The 8246-nt window shown below is 46.0% G+C and overlaps 1 long non-coding RNA gene across 1 annotated transcript; it reads right to left on the bottom strand.

Moving 5' to 3' along the window:
• Positions 1-619: 619 nt before the first annotated feature.
• Positions 620-4168, bottom strand: LOC147964865 (uncharacterized). The gene is made up of 2 exons (XR_015608026.1): positions 3502-4168; positions 620-942 (listed from the first exon to the last, which is right to left on the bottom strand). It is a non-coding gene; the product is annotated as an uncharacterized LOC147964865 (long non-coding RNA).
• Positions 4169-8246: the final 4078 nt, after the last annotated feature.

Below are 8246 nucleotides of genomic sequence, written 5' to 3'. Positions count from 1 at the left end.
ATCCGCATCGCCAAGCTTGCCTTCCACGCCAAGGAAAGTCCCATCCGGACACGGGACGAAGTCTTCAATCATATATCTTCATAGTCCAGGAGTCCGGCTGAAGGTATAGTCCGGCTGCCCGAACACCCCCTAATCCAGGACTCCCTCATCGACCCTGCACCCACATCTACTCCTGATGGGAACAAGTAGATGTTCTATGTCTTCAAACCTTTTTGGTCATTACTGACAAAAGGGGGAGAAGCATATGAGTTGATAGTCTTCAAGCGGGTCCATATGGGTGGTTGCTATAATTTTTTGCCAAGTGGTTAAAACTCTTGTTTTTGATACATTTGGTTCTTTGGGTTGTAACACTTAAACTTGATGGTCGTCTGCTATGTTTCCTGCTACTCTGTGATGCGATGATAAATTCCGCATGAAGTCATTCCGCAGACGTCCATTTTTCATTATGCATGTCATTATCTTCGCTACATCTGTATATGCATGATGAATTGTCTTCATAGGTTGAAGAGGATATCCACAAGTAAAACCTGCCATGTGCATTTTGTGACGCCCCCGATTTGACCGTACACTAATCATACACGCAAACGTGTACGATCAAGATCAGGGACTCATGGGAAGATATCACAACACAACCCTCAAATAAAAATAAGTCATACAAGCATCATATTACAAGCCAGTGGCGTCGAGGGCTCGAATACAAGAGCTCGATCATAGACGAGTCAGCGGAAGCAACAATATCTGAGTACAGGCATAAGTTAAACAAGTTTGCCTTAAGAAGGCTAGCACAAACTGGGGTACAGATTGAAAGAGGCGCAGGCCTCCTGCCTGGGATCCTCCTAAACTACTCCTGGTCGTCGTCAGCGGCTTGCACGTAGTAGTAGGCACCTCCCGAGTAGTAGCAGTCATCATCGACAGTGGCGTCTGGCTCCTGGACTCCAACGTCTGGTCACAGCAATCGAGTATAGAAAGGGGGAAAGGGGGGAGCAAAGCAACCGTGAGCACTCATCCAAAGTACTCGCAAGCAAGGAGCTACACTACATATGCATTGGTATCAATGAAAGGTGGTAGTATATGTGGACTGAACTGCAGAATGCCGGAATAAGAGGGGGGAAGCTAGTCCTGTCGAAGACTACGCTTCTGGCCGCCTCCACCTTGCAGCATGTAGAAGAGAGTAGATGGTAAGTTCACCAAGTAACATCGCATAGCATAATCCTAACCGATGATCCTCCCCTCGTCGCCCTATGAGAGAGCGATCACCGGTTGTATCTGGCACTTGGAAGGGTGTGTTTTATTAAGTATCTGGTTCTAGTTGTCATAAGGTCAAGGTACAACTCCAAGTCGTCCTGTTACCGAAGATCACGGCTATTCGAATAGATTAACTTCCTTGTAGGGGTGCACCACATTTCCCAACATGCTCGATCCCCTTTGTCCGGACACACTTGTTTGGGTCATGCCCGGCCTCGGAAGATCAACACGTCGCAGCCCTACCTAGGCACAACAGAGAGGTCAGCACGCCGGTCTAAATCCTATGGCGCAGGGGTCTGGGCCCATCGCCCATTGCACACCTGCACGTTGCGTACGCGGCCGGAAGCAGAACTAGCCCCCTTAATACAAGAGCAGGCTTACGGTCCAATCCGGCGCGCGCCGCTCAGTCGCTGACGTCACGAAGGCTTCAGCTGATACCACGACATCGAGTGCCCATAACTGTCCCCGCGTAGATGGTTAGTGCGTATAGGCCAGTGGCCAAACTCAGATCAAATACCAAGATCTCGTTAAGCGTGTTATCTTGAAGTAACCGCGAACGCCGACCAGGGCCAGGCCCACCTCTCTCCTAGGTGGTCTCAACCTGCCTTGTCGCTCCGCCTCAAAGTAACAGTCGGGGGCCGTCGGGAACTCAGGCCCACCACTACCTGGATGGAGCCACCTGCCCCTTCAGCCCCCACATCAGAATCACTTGCGGGTACTCAACGAGCCGACCCGACTTTAGTCACCACCTGTATAGTATATATATATATGTATAAGTATATACCCGTGATCACCTCCCGAGTGATCACGGCCCGATAAATATAGCATGGCAGATGGACAAGAATGTAGGGCCACTGATGAATTACTAGCATCCTATACTAAGCATTTAAGATTGCAGGTAAGGTATCAACAGTTAACAACAATGACAGGCTATGCATCAGAATAGGTTTAACGGAAAGCAGTAACAAGCTACACTACTCTAATGCAAGCAGTAGAGAGAAGAGTAGGCGATATCTGATGATCAAAGGGGGGGCTTGCCTGGTTGCTCTGGCAAGGAGGGGTCATCAACACCATAGTCGATCGAGGGTATCGGCAACGGTCTCGGGGTCTACCGGAAAGAAGTAACGGAGGGGGAACACAATAAATAACAGAGCAAACAAAGCAACACAAAGCATAACATGGCAATGCGCGGTGCTAGGGGTGACCTAACGCAGTATGAGGTGATACCGGTGAAGGGGGGAAACATCCGAGAAAATATCCCCGGTGTTTTGCATTTTCGGACAGATGAACCGGAGGGGGAAAGTTGCGTGTTCGCTATGCTAGGGATGTGTGGCGGACGAACGGGCTGCGTATCCGGATTCATCTCGTCGTTCTGAGCAACTTCCATATATAAAGTATTTTCATCCGAGTTATGGATTATTTTATATGATTTTCTAAAGTTTTAATGATTTTCTGTAATTCATGAAATATAATAATTCGAATTAAAAACTGTATATAGTTTTGTCACCTAATGCTGCCCTAGTCTGTGTGTATGATAGTAGGGCCAGGGTGGTCCAGTCAACATGGTCAATAGGGTCAAGGGGACCCACATGTAAGTGTCACATATGCTAATAAAAATAGCTAGACTAAATTAAACTAGAGGGGGCCACTTGTCATTGGGCCAACTAAGTTTACCAAACATTAAACAAATGCTAGTACTAATCCAAAGTGTAGCTGGCTGTAGGCACGCACATGAGCAAGCAACGCATATGCAGAACGCCGGACGCTTGTGTGCACGCATGTCCGGCCGGCCATGGCCGAGGCACAATACGACGAGTGCGCGCAGAAGGCCGAGGGCCAGCAGTAACAAGCAGCAGCAGGCCGCAACGACGTCGAGGGCATTAGTAGCTAGCAACCAGCGCAGCAGTAGTGAGCAACAGAGTAGGGAGGAGCAGCAAACATCAAGCAGCAGTGTGTAGTAGAGGGAGCGAGTAGAAGCAGTGCAAGTAGCGGCAGCGCCAGCAGGTAGCCGTGACAGTACGCATCGGCAGCGCAAAGCAGCAGCAACACGCACATGGCCAGGGAGCCGTCGGCCACGCTCGGAAGCAACGGGAGGCGGTCAGTGGCACGGGCGGTAACGGGCGCTGCCTGGGCGCGGCCAGTGGGGCATGGGCAGCTAGACATGGCTGCGGGAGCGGAGCTCCGGGCATGACGGGGCAAGCAGCCTACGGTGTCGGATCGGATGGGAAACAGGGGCAAGATGGAGGAGGAGCTCACCACGGGGCCGAAGGAGCTGACGGCGAGGCCCGGGGTGGTCGGAGCAGTGCGGATCGACGGTGAGATGGCGGTGATGTACGCGTTGAAGACGAGGTCGATGGCGAGCGCACGGGCCGTCCCAGCTCGAATCGTTGCTCGGGGAAGATGAAGTTGAGGGTGGAGGTCCTCCTGGACAACTCCAGAAGCGCCGGGGAACTCATAGGCCGCGGCAACAACAACGATGGCGCGGCCACCGCGCGAGCCCCCGCACTCGATTCTGTGCCAAGGAGGAGGCGGCTCGATGGGGAAAGAGAGTGGATCGTACGAGGGCGAGCTAGGGTTCCAGGGAGGCTGCCTTATAAGCCGAGGGGGGGCTCGTGGCGGCCATCCATGCCCATGGCGCCATGGATGCGTGCCACACCCTTCTTGTTTCCTGTACCGAACAGAGGGGATGAAGTAGAGGTGGGCTGGGCCTTCTTCCTTTGCTAAATGGGCCAAAAGTGTTCAATGGTTCTTTCTATTTCTTTTTTATGAAATTATAAGTAGCTATTGTCCTCTAAAAAGTTTAGTGAAATTCTTCTAATTATAAAACTTTGCATAAAATTCCAGAGCAACACACACAAGTCTCAAGAATATTTGGAAAAGGATAATTATTTTTTAGAATTCAAAATGGCCAAGTTATGTGATGTTGGACCACTTATTAATTTCCTAAGGGCATTTGGGGAATGCAAATTAAGTGTTTATTCTTGAAAAATAGTTAATGAATTTTTCAACATTATGAACATTTTGGATTTACTGTTTGCAGAAATAATTTATTTGACTTTATTTTAAATTTGAAAATGGCTTTGATTTTTATCAAATGGCAATTTGACTTAGTTAATCTTGATGACATGGCACCATTAGTGTGAGGTCACTTTAGCATGACACTGGGGGTGTTACAAATCTCCTCCACTACAAGAAATCTCGTCCCGAGATTTAAGAGGTAGAACAGGGGGGAGGAGTTTGGCTACAAAAATCTAACGGATCTTCTCATTCTTGGTTGCTCTTCTCGAGGAAGTCGATCCCTTTCCTTGATGTCTTCATTTCTCTACTTCAGGGCATCATGACAAAGTTTGTCATTCTTCCTTCAGGTCATCATCGTACTTACGAAAAAGATAAGGGGAAAAACTCAGGAAGGGCAGAGCTCAACACCTGTTAGGTACCTGGGGGCTATCTCTGTGTACGAGGCATAGATGTATCTCTCAAGTTGAAATTAAAGAAAGACATCGAGAGCAAAGCAAGAAGGTGCAATAAGAAGTTTCAAGTGGGTAGGCAATCGTTCTTGGCCTGAAACAGAGTGTGAAAGGGTTTCAGAGCATCAGGAATAAGTATTGTGTCTGAATTGATGATCTCTCGGAAGGTGGCTCGTGAATTACATACGAAGCCAAGCGTGAGGAATAACTTTTAAAAACAGGGGTATACCGGAGAGTCAGGTTTTGATCATGTGGAACTGTGGGTTATGACCCCACCATGTGGGTTAAAAGTAGGAGGAGCGGTGTCGTGAAAGCAAGGCATGTCAGAGGGTAGCATGTCAGTTATGTCGGCAACAACGTCGGTACGAAGGGCGAGGGACAAAGAGAACCATTTTCCTGCTCGTTGAAACGAGGCGGACCTAGGCAAAGTTCTCGTCCATCGGTGGTTACCGGAATGCCATCAACAAAAGCAATAGGGTCTTACTGACACGGTTGTACACCAAGGTGTTTTCATAAGCATAAGAATATTACTGCTTAGATCATATAGATCACTAGAAAGGTTAAACAAAATAATGGAAAGGAAAAGGTGATCATTAGATTAAACAGAACAATGGAAAGGAAAATGTGTTTAAACACATATTTCAGGGGTATATCCTTCCCAAGGACAAGCAGAGCATGATATCCATGACAGGATATAACGTAGAAACCCCTTTAGGAAAGGGGGAAGAAATTTCATGACATTACCCATACAACGGTGTTTGGATAATTGATAAAGAGAATTTAGCATTGTGCTTCAAATGCTCTTATCGATGATCGGAGTAGCACAGACATGCTTCGAGATAGCATTGACATGGTCATCAGGTAAAGATCAGGAATCAGCTACTTTGCCATCTGCCACGGCAGACGGCAAAGGCATGGATGGCTGACGGCAAAGGTCTTTGCCGTCCGCCGCGGACGGCAAAAGGTGACGGCAAAGTAAGGTTCGACAAAGAGGTACTTTGCCGTCTGCTTCGGGAGGCTGACGGCAAAGGAGCATTTGCCATCAGCAGCGGACGGCAAAGAGTGCAGACGACAATAAATGCGGTGTTACTCCGTTAGGTGGTTAACGGCAGGCCTTTGCCGTCCGCCGCTGACGGCAAACTTCGGAAGGCCTTTGCCGTCCGCCGAGTGATGTCAGCCGACGTCACTACACGGTAGGCCTTTGCCGTCCGCCGCCGACGGCAAAGCCTTTGCCGTCAGCCACTGTAGGCAAACTGACCAAATTGGTCAGCCTCCCAGGAAGTACAGTTGCCTGCCACGTGGCCTCTTTGCCGTCCGCTACTGATGGCTTTGCCGTCGGTGGCAGACGGCAAAGAGCGTGCATATTGTCTCTTTTTTCTGTTTTTTCTTAATCCAACAATTTTCACAGCAAATATATATGACATATATAGATATATTTAACAGCAAACATATCACATATCCAGCACATAATTCCATATACATATGACATAGCAAAGTTTCATCAACATAGCAAGTTCCATCAAGTTCCATCCATACACATTGTTCCATATACATATTACATAGCAAAGTTTCATCAACATAGCAAGTTCTATCATAGCAAGTAGATACAATGCAAAGTTTTAGCAAAGAAAAAGCAAGCACTCCATCATAGCAAGCTAGCTTCCATGAAGTGAGTGAAATCTGCAAAATGGTAAATAAGAAAGTTAGAAATAGGTGAATAGAACAAGAAGAAGACTAGAACAAGAAGTATATGTCATTTATGACCTAACTTAGGTGGAATGGATCATTTATGAGCTAACTTAGGTGGAATGGATCATTTATGAGCTAACTAAGTTGAAATGGGTTGTTTATGAGCTAATTTAGTTGAAATGGATCATTTATGAGCTAACTTAGTTGAAATGGGACGTTTATGAGCTAACTAAGGTGAAGGGCATCGTTTTTGAGCTAACTAAGGTGAAATGGATCGTTTTTGAGCTAACTAAGGTGAAATGGATCGTTTTTGAGCTAACTAAGGTGAAATGGATCGTTTTGAGCTAACTTAGTTGAAATGGGTCGTTTATGAGCTAACAAAGGTGAAATGCCACGTTTTGAGCTAACTAAGGTGAAATGGATCGTTTTTTAGCTAACTTAGGTGAAATGGATCATTTAAGAGCTAATTTAGGTGAAATCGATCGTTTTTAGCTAACTTAGGTGAAATGGATCATTTAGGAGCTACTCTAGGTAAATTGGGTCATTTTAGATCTAACTTGGATAAACTGGATCATTTATAAGCTAACCTAGGTAAGATGGGTCATTTTGGAGCTAACCTAGGTGAAATGGGTCATTTTAAAGCTAATGTAGGTAAAATGGATCATTTAGGAGCTAATCTACGTAAAATGGGTCATTTTAGAGCTAACTTGGATAAATTGGATCACTTATAAGCTAACTAAGGTAAAATGAGTCATTTTAGAGCTAATTTAGGTAAAATGGATCGTTTATGAGCTAACTAAGTTAATTATGCAATTTTTGACATAAGTAAGCTAAGTACATATCGTTTTAGAGCTAACTTAGGTAAAATGGATGGTTTATGAGGTCAGTAAGCTTATGAGGATGGATTGGTGGAGGAATTGGATTCTGAAAATTCTGAGGATGAAGTTGAGCTAACCTAGGTGAAATGGGTCATTTATGAGCTAACCTAGGTCAAATGGGTCGTTTATGAGGTAACCTAGGTGAAATGGGTCGTTTATGAGCTAACCTAGGTGAAATTGATCATTTTGGAGCTAACTTAGTTGAAATGGGTATTTTATGAGCTAACTGAGGTGAAATGCCACGTTTTTGAGCTAACTAAGGTAAAATGTATCGTTTTTAGCTAACTTGGATAAATTGGATCACGTGTAAGCTAACTAAGGTAAAATAAGTCATTTTAGAGCTAACTTAGGTAGAATGGATGGTTTATGAGGTCAATAAGCTTATTAAGTCATTTTGGAGGAAAAGAAGCTAACTCTAGGTCATTTGGTAAGCATATTGGAGGAAATAAAGCTAAGTCTAGGTCTTTATGCATTTGTTAAGCAAAACACTAGAGAAACTTACCGTGATCACGGAGATGTAGGAGCGGGCTGGCTCGCGCCGGTAGCTGGAGAAGGAGCGGGCTGGCTCGCGCCGGTAGCTGGAGAAGGATCGTGCGATGCGTTTCTAGAGTTAAGCTGCACCAAAGATCATTTCCAATGTCTCGTTAGCATTATGACACTCAAATGTTAAGACTAGCAAGTAATGTCCATTCAAATTAAACTCACCGTGCTCCTAGGAGCAATCACTGGCATCGGCGGAGCGGTCTGACCAGACTTCTCGCACACAGACTGCACATTTGGTTTTCACAACAGATTCATACTAGTTAGTAATGAGACTCAAATGTTAAGACTAGCAAGTAATCTGCAGAAGAAACTTACCACAAGGAGCTCGTACATGGCCCTTGCCTGCATGTCATTCCGTGCCCTCTCCTCCTCCAACATCTTTGTCGTCCTCTCCTCCAACTCCCACTGCCTCTCCGCCAGAAGT

Source organism: Triticum urartu, chromosome 6A, assembly GCF_056163025.1.
Source record: "Triticum urartu cultivar PI428250 chromosome 6A, HENAU_Tu73, whole genome shotgun sequence".
NCBI lineage: Eukaryota > Viridiplantae > Streptophyta > Magnoliopsida > Poales > Poaceae > Triticum > Triticum urartu.
Note: the sequence above shows the minus strand (reverse complement) of the source record. Positions and strands in the feature narration are given on the sequence as shown.